Genomic DNA, 12,627 nt, shown 5'->3' with positions numbered 1-12,627 from the left:
GGACCCAGAGGACCGGTGATGCAGAAATTTGGTGCCTGCGTTAGCAGGGGGAAGATTCCCTCGACCCACGGGAGATTTCTTCTTGGCTTCCAGTGCAGGATGAAGGCAGACATCCCTCGGAGCATGCACCACCAGTAAACAGTTGAGAAAGCCGGCAGGATTAGGTGCTATAATGTTGCTGGTAGTCGTCTTGCTACTTTGTTGCATTTTTGCAGGCATCCTAGAGCAGTCAGTGGTCGATTCTTGGCAGAAGTCGAAGAGGGAGATGCAGAGGAACTCTGGTGAGCTCTTGCATTCGTTCTCTGGAGAGAAACCCACAGGAGAGACCCTAAATAGCCCTCAGAGGAGGATTGGCTACCTAACCAGTTAAGAACCTATCAGGAGGGGTTTCTGATGTCATCTGCTGGCACTGGCCACTCAGAGGCCTCCATTGTGCCCTCACACCTCTGCATTCAAGATGGCAGAGGTCTGGGACACACTGGAGGAGATCTGGGAACCACCCCTGGGATTGGTCACTCCCCTTTCCTTTGTCCAGTTTTGCACCAGATCAGGGGCTGGGGGAATCCCTGAACCGGTGTAGATTGGTTTATGCAAGGAGGGCACCATGTGTGCATTTCAAAGCATTCCCAGAGGCCAGGAGAGGCTACTCCTCTCAGGGCCTTAACACCTATTTCCAAAGGGAGAGGGTGTAACACCCTCTCTCAGTGGAAATCCTTTGTTCTGCCTTCCTGGGACTGGGCTGCCTAGGCCCCAGGAGGGCAGAAACCTGTCTGAGGGTTGGCAGCAGTGGTAGCTGCAGTGAACACCCCAGAGAGCTAGTTTGGCTGTACCCGTGGTCTAGCTGGAGCCCCGGGGATGCATGGGATTGCACCCTAATACCAGATTTGGCATGGGGGGACAATTCCATGATTTTAGAGATGTTACATGGCCATGTTCAGAGTTACCATTGTGAAGCCACATATAGGTATTGACCTATATGTAGTGCATGTGTGTAATGGTATCCCCGAAATCACAAAGTACGGGGAAATTGTCCTGAACAATGTGGGGGCACCTTGGGTAGTGCCAGGGTGCCCTAACACTCAGTAACCTTGCACCTAACCTTCACCAAGTGAGGGTTAGACATATCGGTGACTTATAAGTTACTTAAGTGCAGTGTAAAATGGCTGTGAAATAACGCGGATGTTATTTCACTTAGGCTGCAGTGGGAGTCCTGTGTAAGAATTGTCTGAGCTCCCTATGGGTGGCAAAAGAAATGCTGCAGCCCATAGGGATCTCCTGGAACCCCAATACCCTGGGTACCTAGGTACCATATACTAGGGAATTATAAGGGTGTTCCAGTGTGCCATTCAGAATTTTAAAAGCATAGAGAGCATGAGCACTGAGATTCTGGTTTGCAGAGTCTCCGTGACACAGTTAGGCACCACACAGGGAACACATATAGGCCACAAACTATGAGCACTGGGGTCCTGGCTAGCAGGATCCCAGTGACACAGGCAAAAACAAACTGACACACAAGTAAAAATGGGGGTAACATGCCAGGCAAGATCGTACATTCCTACACCTCCTCAAAAAACCCATGGCAGACCCAAAGGACCTCAAGAACTTCCGGCCTATCTCCCTGGTACCCTTCCCGGCAAAAGTCATCGAGAAGGCTGTCAACAGACAACTAACCCACTTCCTCGAGGAGAACCGCACCTTGGACCCTTCCCAATCCGGATTCCACAGCAACCACAGCACTGAAACCTCCCCCATTGCCGCCACCAACGACATCAGAACCATACTGGACAGAGACAAAACTGCGGCTCTCATCCTCCTGGACCTCTCGGCCGCATTCAACACCGTCTGCCACCAGACCTTACACTCACACTTCAGCAATGCTGAAATCCGTAACAGAGCCCTGGACTAGGTTATCTCCCTTCTCACCGGCAGAACCCAGAGAGTCCGCCTACCTCCATTCTGCTCGGAGGCCACCGAAGTCATCTGTGGTTCGTCTCTCAGCCAGATCCTCTTCACCAAGGACTTCGTCAAGACCTACCTCCACGAAGGAATGAAGGCGATTGCCGAACGGATAAAGAGCAGCTGCCTCAAACTCAGTTCTGACAAGACGGAAGTACGCATGTTCAGCTCCACCCACTCGGCATGCTATGACTCCTGGTGGCCTGTCACTCTCGGAACCACTCCGACTCCCACCGACCACGCACGCAACCTTGGATTCATCCTGGATTCCTCACTATCCATGACCCAGCAAGTCAACGCCATTTTCTCCTCCTGCTTCACTACCCTCCGCATGCTCCGAAAGATCTACAATTGGATACCCACTGAAACCAGAAGAACAGTCACCCAAACCCTCGTAAGCAGCAAGCTGGACTACAACAATGCCCTCTATGCAGGAACCACAGTCAAACTCCAGAAGAGGCTGCAACACATCTAGAACGCCTCTGCATGCCTCATCCTGGACATACTCCACCACTGCCACATCACAGACCACCTGAAAAACCTGCACTGGCTCCCAGTCAACAAGAGAATCACCTTCAAACTCCTCACCCACGTTCACAAAGCACTGCACAACACCGAACCAGAATACCTCAACAGACGACTCTCTTTCTACACCCGACCTGGCATCTCCGCCGACCGCCAGATGATGCTAATGCACACAAGGACAGGATGACAGAACAAAAAAGGGGGGAGAGAGACAAAGGAATCACTGTAACAATGACTGCACCAACACCACAGCTGTCATACACAGCACCGTCACACACAGGGAACAGGCTTAAGCATTATGCATTGCACTGCCAGTGATATGGCTAGAAGCTAAGGTAAGATCAGGGCCACACACCGCCACTGCACACCTCCTGGGACCCATGATGCCCTTCTTAAAATGGACAGCTAAAAAGCTAGGTTACCTGTATTTGCTATACACCCATTACCCTAGAGTAGACCCATGCTGCAATGTCTGGCCTGGCCTTAGGGGCACCCACTAACTCACATCCACCACCTGGATCCCACCCCACATGCCAAAGTTTGCAATGATACCCACAGCACTCACCCCCTTGTGGCTGCTGTGATTCACTCAATCGCCCATCCAGCTCATGTGGCTCATCAGTGGGGTCAGGTTCTGATGGGCACCACTTCCTCGTTGGGAGGCCATCCCCAGTTGCACCTCCGCGGTTTTGCATGCCCAGCGTCTCAGGTCCTCCCACTGTTTCCAACAGTGGGTGCTCCATCTGCCATAGATCCCCAGGGTCCACACGTCCTTGGCGATGGCATGCCAAATTCCCTTATTTTGATGGACACTGACCTGCAGAGGCAGTACAGAAAGGAGAACACCATTAAACAAACAGTACAGCATGTCACACAAATGGCCCACCATACCCGTTTCCATCATCATTGGCACACACATCACCTAGTGCACACCATGTGCACCACCACAAGACATTCCCCCACCCCCTCTTACACGATGTTTGCACACATACCTCCATGCATCCTTCCCACATGCATTGTGCCCAAAGTATCCATACTGGGATAGGACCCCATCCACCAGTCGCCCCTACTCCTCGAAGTGAAGGCAAGGGCCCTTTCACCGGTCATACGGGCCATGGTGGGTTCCAGACACAGGCCACAGCAGCACACGCAGCGTATGTGTTCCCCTGTAGAAGGTAAGGAAAAAAGTGAGGAATCAGATAGAAAATGGTGGTCACATCCATGGCAGTGTACACCGTCACCACTGGCGCAGATCTCCATTGGCCACTGTACTCCATAGAGCCCCATATTATCCAATGTGGAATTGCACGGCAGTGCAAGACAGCCTTCCGCCCAACATCGGCGGAATTACTTCACTTCCACCTGTCCCTACATACAGGACAGGCAGTCGCTATTTCAGGGTGAGGGAAACAGGCTCATTGACATTAACTGCGTCACAGATTAGATTGACACATACCTCGCCATTAACAGTGTCCCATTATTAAGTGCACCAAGTAGACTGCAGTTATGGTCCCATTGTTAAAATTGTGACAGGCTACTCACTCTTGTGTCCCTTAGATACCTACCACTGTGGATGAATAGGAAGTGGAGACATACCCCTGTGTACAGACCCCTGGTGGACTTAGCTACACTGGAGGACAGGCACATCATCCTCACCTATCGACTGGACAGAGCCACAATAACAGAGCTGTGCGCTCAGTTGGAGCCAGACCTGATCTCATCTATCCTCATCCAACTGGGATCCCCCCTCTTGTGAAAGTGCTTACAGTGTTCCATTTCCTGGCAACTGGTTCCTTCCAAGTGACAGTGGGCTTGGCAGCAGGAATGTCACAGCCAATGTTCTCAATCGTGCTGGCAAGAGTGTTGTCTGCCCTGGTAAAACACATGTGCAGCTACATTTCTTTCCCCCAGGTGGAAGAATTGGCCACTGTGAAGGCCGCATTCTATGCAGTGGGACAATATTATTCAGGCACTTGATTGTACACATATTGCATTTGTCCCCCCCGCCAGAATGAGCAGTTGTTCAGGAATCATAAGAGTTTCCACTCACTGAATGTGCAGATGGTGTGCCTGGTGGACCAGTACATCCCCCACGTCAATGCTAAGTATCCTGGGTTGGTGCATGATGCCTTTGTTCTGATAAATAGCAGCATTCCAAATGTGATGGCCCAGCTACTGAGGCACAGGGTGTGGCTAATAGGTGAGCCTTAGTCCCCGCCCACTGTATGTTAGTGTATGCCTTCTGGTGTTAACCCCCTAGGATTGTGTGAGGCTAAATGTGCTCCCTCAATACTTGCAGATGACTCTGGCTACCCAAACCTATTGTGGCTTCTAACCCCTGTGAGGAATGCCAGGACAGGGGCAGAGGAACATTATAATGAGGCACATGGGCGAACCACACAGGTCATCGTGAGGACCTTTGGCATCCTGAAGGCCAGGTTCAGGTGCCTCCATTTGACAGGTGGATCCCTGTGCTACTCACCCGAGAAGGTCTGCCAGATAGTAGTGGTATGCTGCATGTTGCACAACCTGGTCCTCAGACGCCAGGTACTTTTTCTGCAGGAGGAGGAGGCTGGAGATGCCCCTGTGGCAGCAGTATACCCTGATGACAGTGAGGATGAGGAGGCTGAGGATGAGGACAACAGAACCACAGCTATCCGTCAGTACTTCCAATGACACACAGGTGAGACAGTGCAACTGCACATTTCTATGACTATTGTATTGTGTGCGGCTGCAGCATGATGGCATTAACTTCCTTTCCTTTTTATCTCAACTTACTGTCACCTATGGCTTGTCATTTTATAGATGTTTGTGATATAACAACTAACTGTGTACTGATGTGCTGACTACAGCCAGCTACTTGTCATTATTTCTATGCTCTCACAGTGTACAGTTCATTTGCAATAGATGTGACTATTTCCATAAATGCACATTTTCAAAACATGAAATATCAGTAGTCAAGTTGTGTTCAAGGATGTTTATTATAGTGCTAATAAATTGAGGGGAAAGTGCAAAGGAATGGGGTGATGATGGAGGAAAGTCCAGGCTATTGTTCCAGTCTGTTTGTCCAAGGGGCCATAGGAAGGGGAGCAACAGCAGTTCAAAGTGGACAAGCTGATGGAGTGGGACACAAGGGGGACAATCAGGAGAGTCTCATTTTCTGGCGGTGGTCTTGGCAAGTGTCTATAGCTTCTGTCTGGGTCGCAGGGAAAGTTTGCAGGGTGGCTCACCTTCTGCAGGGGGAGGGGTGCTGGTGGCCTGTGGGTCCTGTGGCGGGGCCTCCTGCCCACTAGCCGCAGGGGAAGTGGAGGGCTGGTCAATGGAATGGCTAGTGGTAGGGGCCAGCTACTGTGCTGTTGCCTCCCTCATGATGTTGGCCATGTCTGCCAGCACCCCTGCTATGGAGATCAGGGTGCAGTTAATGGCCTGCACGTTCTCCCTGATCCCCTGATACTGTCCCTCCTGCAGCCACCTGTTCTTCTGCACGTTGTCAAGGATCTGGCCCATTGTGTCCTGGGAATGTTGTTAGGCTCCCAGGCTCTCGGAGAGTGCCTCCTGGAGAGTCGGTTCCCTGGTCCTGTCTTCCCCCTGGCACACAGTAGTCCTCCCAGTGTCCCTGTTGGCCAGGGCATCTGTCTCCTGTGCCCACTGCTACTGACCCCAGGTCCCTGATTGTCTTGGGTATGAAGTGTGGCTTGGGGTCCCTGTACAGGTGGACATACTGCTGATTGACGTGTCCTGGGGACAGAGGTGTGGGTACACTGGGTGGGTGCTGTGGTGTTGGATACAGAAGGGGGAGGCTCTGTGCTGAACTGTGAGTGGGCTTGGGTGACCGGCGTTCCAGTGGTTCCTGATGGACCAGATAGGTCATCCAGATCCAGAAGTCCAGAGTTACTGTCATCACTGGGGGCATCTTCTGTTGGGGGACTGGACAGTCGTGGCACCTCCTCTCAGCTGACATTGGCTGGGGCACCTATGGGGATGTAAGTGATGTATTATGCTTCATGTGTGTGACATATTGTACATCCCTGGCTTCCCCTCTGTTATTGGTGTTGTCCTGCCACCTTTTGCTTGTGTATGGTGGGATTGTTAGTTTCCCTATGTTGTGCATGCTTTTGTGATGGGTGTCCATGCAGGGCTGGGAGAGCTGTCCATGCATTGGTATAGCATGCAGGACTTGGCATTGGGGTTAGTCATCTGCATTGGTGCAGTATGTGGGATGGAGTGGAGTGATGGGAGTGAGGGTGAGGGTGTGAGATGGCATGCAGTTAGGGGGGGCTGATAAGTGGTAAATGTTGACTTATCAGTGTCCAGTCCTCCTGCTACTCCAGTGAGTCCCTCAGGATGCAGTATTGCCAAAACTTGCTCCTCCCATGTTTTCAGCTGTGGGGGAGAAGGTGGGGGTCCACTGCCAGTCTTCTGTATGGCGAGCTGATGCCTTGCTGCTATGGAACTTACCTTACCCCGTAGGTCGTTCCACCTCTTCCTGATGTCATCCCTTAGTCTTGGATGGTGTCCCATGGCGTTCACCCTGGCCATGATTCTCCGCCATAGCTCCAATTTCCTGGCAATGGATATCTGCTGTACCTGTGCTCCAAACAGCTGTGGCTCTACCCTGACAATTTCGTCCACCATGACCTATAACTCCTCCTCAGTGAAACAGGGGTGCCTTTGTGGGGACATGGGTGTTGTGTGGTGTGTGTTGCTGAGAGTGTGTTGAGTAATGTGGTGGGGTGTGTGATGTGGGGTGCATGAGGGATGCATGGGTGTAAGTGGTGTGTTGCAGTGGTCTTGGGGTCAGTCTTGTGGCAATAATTTGTATTCTTAAAGGGCTGTGGTTGCTGTGGGAGTGTGTTTTATAGTGCTGTGGGTGTGGTGTGTGTATGAATGTCAGGTGTGTGTTTTTCGTATTGACCAATATAGTGTTGTTTTGTATGTGGGTGTCCATTGTCAGCGCAGCGGTATTTACCACCAATTGTTTACCACTGTTGAATGTTCGCCATGGTGATTCGTGGGTCATACTGTGATGGGCATTGTTTTGTTGGTGTAATGGTATGGGTGTTGGGACTGCCACTTCACCACTAACCTTTGGGCTGGTGGATTTGTGTATGTGGCTGTATTCTGTCGGATTGGTGTGTGTGTGTCATAATAAGGTGAACAGATATTCGCCACTGCAGCGGTATGTTTGCGGCCGTCACCTTCGCGGTAAGTGGCATTTACTGCCAATGCATTATGAGGGCCATAATCTATTGTTCAGAAAATGCACACTCAAAGTCAACTTTGTAGTTATGAATAGAAAATGTGATGATTCCCATGCTCCAAATAAATATGTGGAGATGTACAATACAGATGACTTGTATCATGTGTATGTTAAAATCCCATTGCAATATGTATTCTGGTTGTCCAGACATGTGTGATGACAGAGGTATAACATTGGAGAGGAACATTTTAGTACAATAGTTGTCATACATTAGTGTTGTATATGGTAGATGCATCACACTTACACAGGATCAGTGAGTAAGTGGTATTTATTGCAGAGTGAACAACAAAATCTGTGAATTGTAACTGAAATGAAATAAACTTAACAGTGAAGGGTTCCGTCATGGTGGATTAATTTCTCAGAGCAGCAGCTACACCATTTGGAAACACAAATCCAGTGTCCTTGCACCATATGAAAAGAGACTTGGGTATGAGAACAGTCAACAGGGTGTATCAGTCACACACAAGGGGAACCAATCAGGAGAGGTTCACTTCTTGCCAGTGGGTTTAGGCTTGGAATCTGATTCTCCTGGATGTTTGGCTAGATGTCCAAGTTTGTGGGGGGTTATTCTGCTATGGAGGGTGTGGTGTCTGAGGCATTCCCTTCCCCTGGCATGGCCTCAATTCGACTAGCAGCCACAGATGTCGAGGGGCATGATGTCTCATGGCTAGTGGAAAAGGCCTGATGTTGGGTGCCAGAACTACTCAGGGTAGTGCTGATGTCCCTCAGCACACTAGCAATGGCAACCAGGAAGGCATTTTGGGCATGCCACTTCTGCATGGCTTCCTGGTGGCTGTCCCTCTGCAGCTGTCTCATCTCCTCCATCATGGTCAGTACCTGGCTCATCATGCCTTGGGAATTTTGTTAGGCTCCCAAGACTTGGGAGATGGTCTCCTGGTGAGTAGTGTCCTTTGGAGCCCTCATCCTCTGGCCCGCATCATCCCTCCCACAAACCCTACCTCCACATACCTGTACTTGAGGCACAGTGTGCCCACTCCCACTTGTGGCAGGGCCATCATTGGTGTCATTAGGAGACTTAGGTACCTGTACCGGGGGGTACACGATGGAAGAGACTGTCCTTGGGACACAGGTTGGGGTGTGAATGGTTGCTTGTGATGTAGTTGTAACAGGGCTGGGAGGAGTGGTTGTGGGCAGGATAAGGCTGACAATTCTTGACTGACCAGGTGATCCTGATGGGCTAACTTCGTCCTCAGAGTCCAGTCATCAAGGGCTGTTTTCCTCAATGGAGCCTTCATCCAGAGGGGTAGTGTCTGTCTCTGGTATCTTCTCCATGTTAGGTATGGCAAGGTTACCTGTATGAGCAGTAGAACACACAGTTGGTGTAAGTGATGCAACTAGTGATATATAAATTACACAATTAAACATGGTATGTGAGATGCTCACACTGCCTTTACATGATCCCCTGACATGACCATGACTGTGAGATTTGCAATTGCATATATAACGCTCCATGGTATTGGATTATGCTGGTGTTTGCATGTTGCAAATACCCTCATATCTTGTCTGAGTGAAGACATGACATTGTACATTTCTCTCCTAGTAAGGTGTATGGCATCATTGAGCCAACTAGAAGCTGAACAATGCACAATAGTGTCAGAGCAGGCACACAAATTTAGTGTTACAATTTGCCCTGGCCCTCTGTCTGGATCTACTGCTAGTGCATCCAGCTTGCCATTTAGGTGTCCCCAGGGGAGTACACAACATTATTAAGGAAGTTTTCTCTGAGTTCAGTTTGGTATGGAACACAGCTGTACTTTGATTAGCTTGTAATGGTACTGGTAGTGGGCCATTGCATAGCTGTCATTGCCATGTTACATGCTGGACAATTCAGTTTTGTTTTCTTAGATTGTTTGTTTCACATTCAAGACATTTAAAATTCAGTGCATAGTTCTTGTTTTGTTAATGTTGAAAGAGTGCCTTCTGGGAGTTGTAGTGCTGTCAGTTACCAGGACTTCACAAGCCCTTCCCAAACACTGTGGCCCAAGTTGAGTTTACTTGACATGTAGCATGGCAGTGAGGGGTATTTGGAGATTTGGATAGGGTTTGGTCATTGGGGTAGGGAAAGGTGATGAGTGAGCATGCAAGACATAACTGTTTGGTGACATGAATGTTGTTGTGACTTACCCGACTCCACTTCCCCAAGTATTGCTGCAGGCCCTCATGATGCAGCATGTCCAAGACCTTCTCCTCCTATGTTGTGAACTGTGGGGGAGAAGGTGGGGGCTCACCGCCAGTCTTGAAGACCACCAGCTGGTCCCTGGATGCCAAGGAACGTACCTTCCCCATTAGGTCATTCCACTTCTTCATGATGTCTTCCCTTGTGCTTGGGTAACTGCCTACTGCATTCACCATGTAGACTATCCTTCGCCACAACTCCACTTTCCAGGCTATTGATGTTTGCTGGACCTGTGCTCCAAATAGATATTGCTTTACCCTGACAATTTCGTCCACAATGACGTCATCATCAGTGAAAAATTAGTGTTTTTGTGGGGATATTGTAGTGGTGGTAAAGACGGTGAGGTAGTGAATAAAAGGATGAATAATGGGTGTGATGAGGTATGGGTGCTATGATGTGAGTGGGTGACGGTTGTTGTGTATTGTATGGTTTTAAAAATGGTGTGTTGTGTATGTTGTGTAAATGTGGGATGTGTGCAGAGTGTAATGTGTAGGGGTGCCTATTGCATGTTTTGCAATTTCTTTTCTTTTTGGCTAATTTCTGGCTGTGAGTGGCGTTCTGGTTGCAAAGGATTGCAGGTGTGTAGGGGTGTGTTTTATAGTGCATTGTGTACGTGAGTCAGGTGTGTGATTGTGTGTCAAGTGTGGGGTATTCAAACTATCCAATGTGGTGTAATGTTGTGACTAATGTGAGTTCAGACTGTCGCGGTTTGCACCACCAATGATTTTCCACCATGGAAGAAATGCTGTTGTGATTTGTGGATCGTAATTAAATCAGTTGATTTTTGTCAGGCTGTAAATGCTGGTGGCCAGACCACCTATTTTCCATCCTCCATTGTCCTGGCGGTTTCAGGATTTTGGCTGTTTTTTGGCATGCTGAGGTGTGTAACTCTTAAAATGGCAGTCGAATCACTGCCAACATGGTGGTGTTTTGGTAGCCGCAACTGTGGCGGTCTTAACGTGACACCGCCAAACTTACAATGAGGCCCTGTAGGAAAGTACCATCTTGCCTGGCATGTTACCCCCCATTTCTACTGTATATATGTTTGTTTTTGCCTGTGTCACTGGGATCCTGCTAGCCAGGACCCCAGTGCTCATAAAGTGTGCCCTGTATGTGTTCTCTGTGTGGTGCCTAACTGTATCAGTGAGACTTTGCTAACCAGAACCTCAGTGTTTATGCTCTCTCTGCTTTTAAAATTGTCACTGCAGGCTAGTGACTAATTTTACCAATTCTGATTGGCACACTGGAACACCCTTATAATTCCTTAGTATATGGTACCTAAGTACCCAGGGTATTGGGCTTCCAGGAGATCCCTATGGGCTGCAGCATTTATTTTGTCACCCATAGGGAGCTCAGACAATTCTTACACAGGACTGCCACTGCAGCCTGAGTGAAATAACGTCCACGTTATTTCACAGCCATTTTACACTGCACTTAAGTAACTTATAAGTCATTTATATGTCTAACCCTCACTTAGTGAAGGTTAGGTGCAAAGTTACTTAGTGTGAGGGCACCCTGGCACTAGCCAAAGTGCCCCCACATCTTTCAGGGCGATTGAGTGGGGACACCATTACACGCATGCACTACATTTAGGTCAATACCTATATGTAGCGTCACCATGGTAACTCTGAACATGGCCATGTAACATGTCTTGGATCATGGAATTGTCACCTCAATACGGGGACAATTCCATGCATCCCCGGGTCTCCAGCATAGAGCCCGGGTACTGCCAAACTAACTTTCTGGGATTTTCACTGCAGCTACCGCTGCTGCCAACCCTCAGACAGGTTTCTGCCCCACTGGGGCCTGGGCAGCCCAGTGCCAGGAAGGCAGAACAAAGGATTTTCTCTGAGAGAGGGTGTTACACCCTCTCCCTTTGGAAACAGGTGAGAAGAGCCTGGGAGGAGTAGCCTCTCCTGGCCTCTGGAAATGCTTTGAAGGGCACAGATGGTGACCTCCTTGCATAAGCCAGTCTACACCGGTTCAGGGATCCCCCAGCCCTGCTCTGGCGTGAAACTGGACAAAGGAAAGGGTGGTGACCACTCCCCTGACCAGCACCTCCAAGGGGAGGTGCCCAGAGCTCCTCCAGTGTGTCCCAGACCTCTGCCATCTTGGATGCAGAGGTGTGAGGGCACAATGGACACCTCTGAATGGCCAGTGCCAGCAGGTGACGTCAGTGACCCCTGCTGATAGGTGCTTACTTTTCTCTGTAGCCTATTTAGGGTCTCTCCTGTGGGTATCTCACCAGATAACGAATGCAAGAGCTCACCAGAGTTCCTCTGCACTTCCCTCTTCGACTTCTGCCAAGGATCGACCCCTGACTGCTCTAGGACACCTGCAAAACCACAACAAAGTAGCAAGAAGACTACCAGCAACATTGTAGCGCCTCATCCTGCCGGCTTTCTCGACTGTTTCCTGGTGGTGCATGCTCTGAGGGCTGTCTGCCTTCACCCTGCACTGGAAGTCAAGAAGAAATCTCCTGTGGGCCAACGCAGGCACCAAACTTCTGCCTCACTGGTCCTTTGGGTCCCCTCTCATCCTGACTGGAACACAGGAGCTGGGTCCAAGTGTCCCCGACAGCCCAGTGAGCCTTCTGTCCAAAGACAGTGCAGGTAAGTCCTTGCCTCCCCACGCCAGACAGTAATCCTGTGTACTGCGTGAACTGCAGCTGCTACGGCTTCTGTGCACT

The sequence above is a fragment of the Pleurodeles waltl genome, chromosome 1_2 (genome assembly GCF_031143425.1).
Source record: "Pleurodeles waltl isolate 20211129_DDA chromosome 1_2, aPleWal1.hap1.20221129, whole genome shotgun sequence".
In the NCBI taxonomy this organism is placed as follows: domain Eukaryota; kingdom Metazoa; phylum Chordata; class Amphibia; order Caudata; family Salamandridae; genus Pleurodeles; species Pleurodeles waltl.
The sequence above is the reverse complement of the archived record's forward strand: the minus strand, read 5'-3'. Positions refer to the sequence as shown.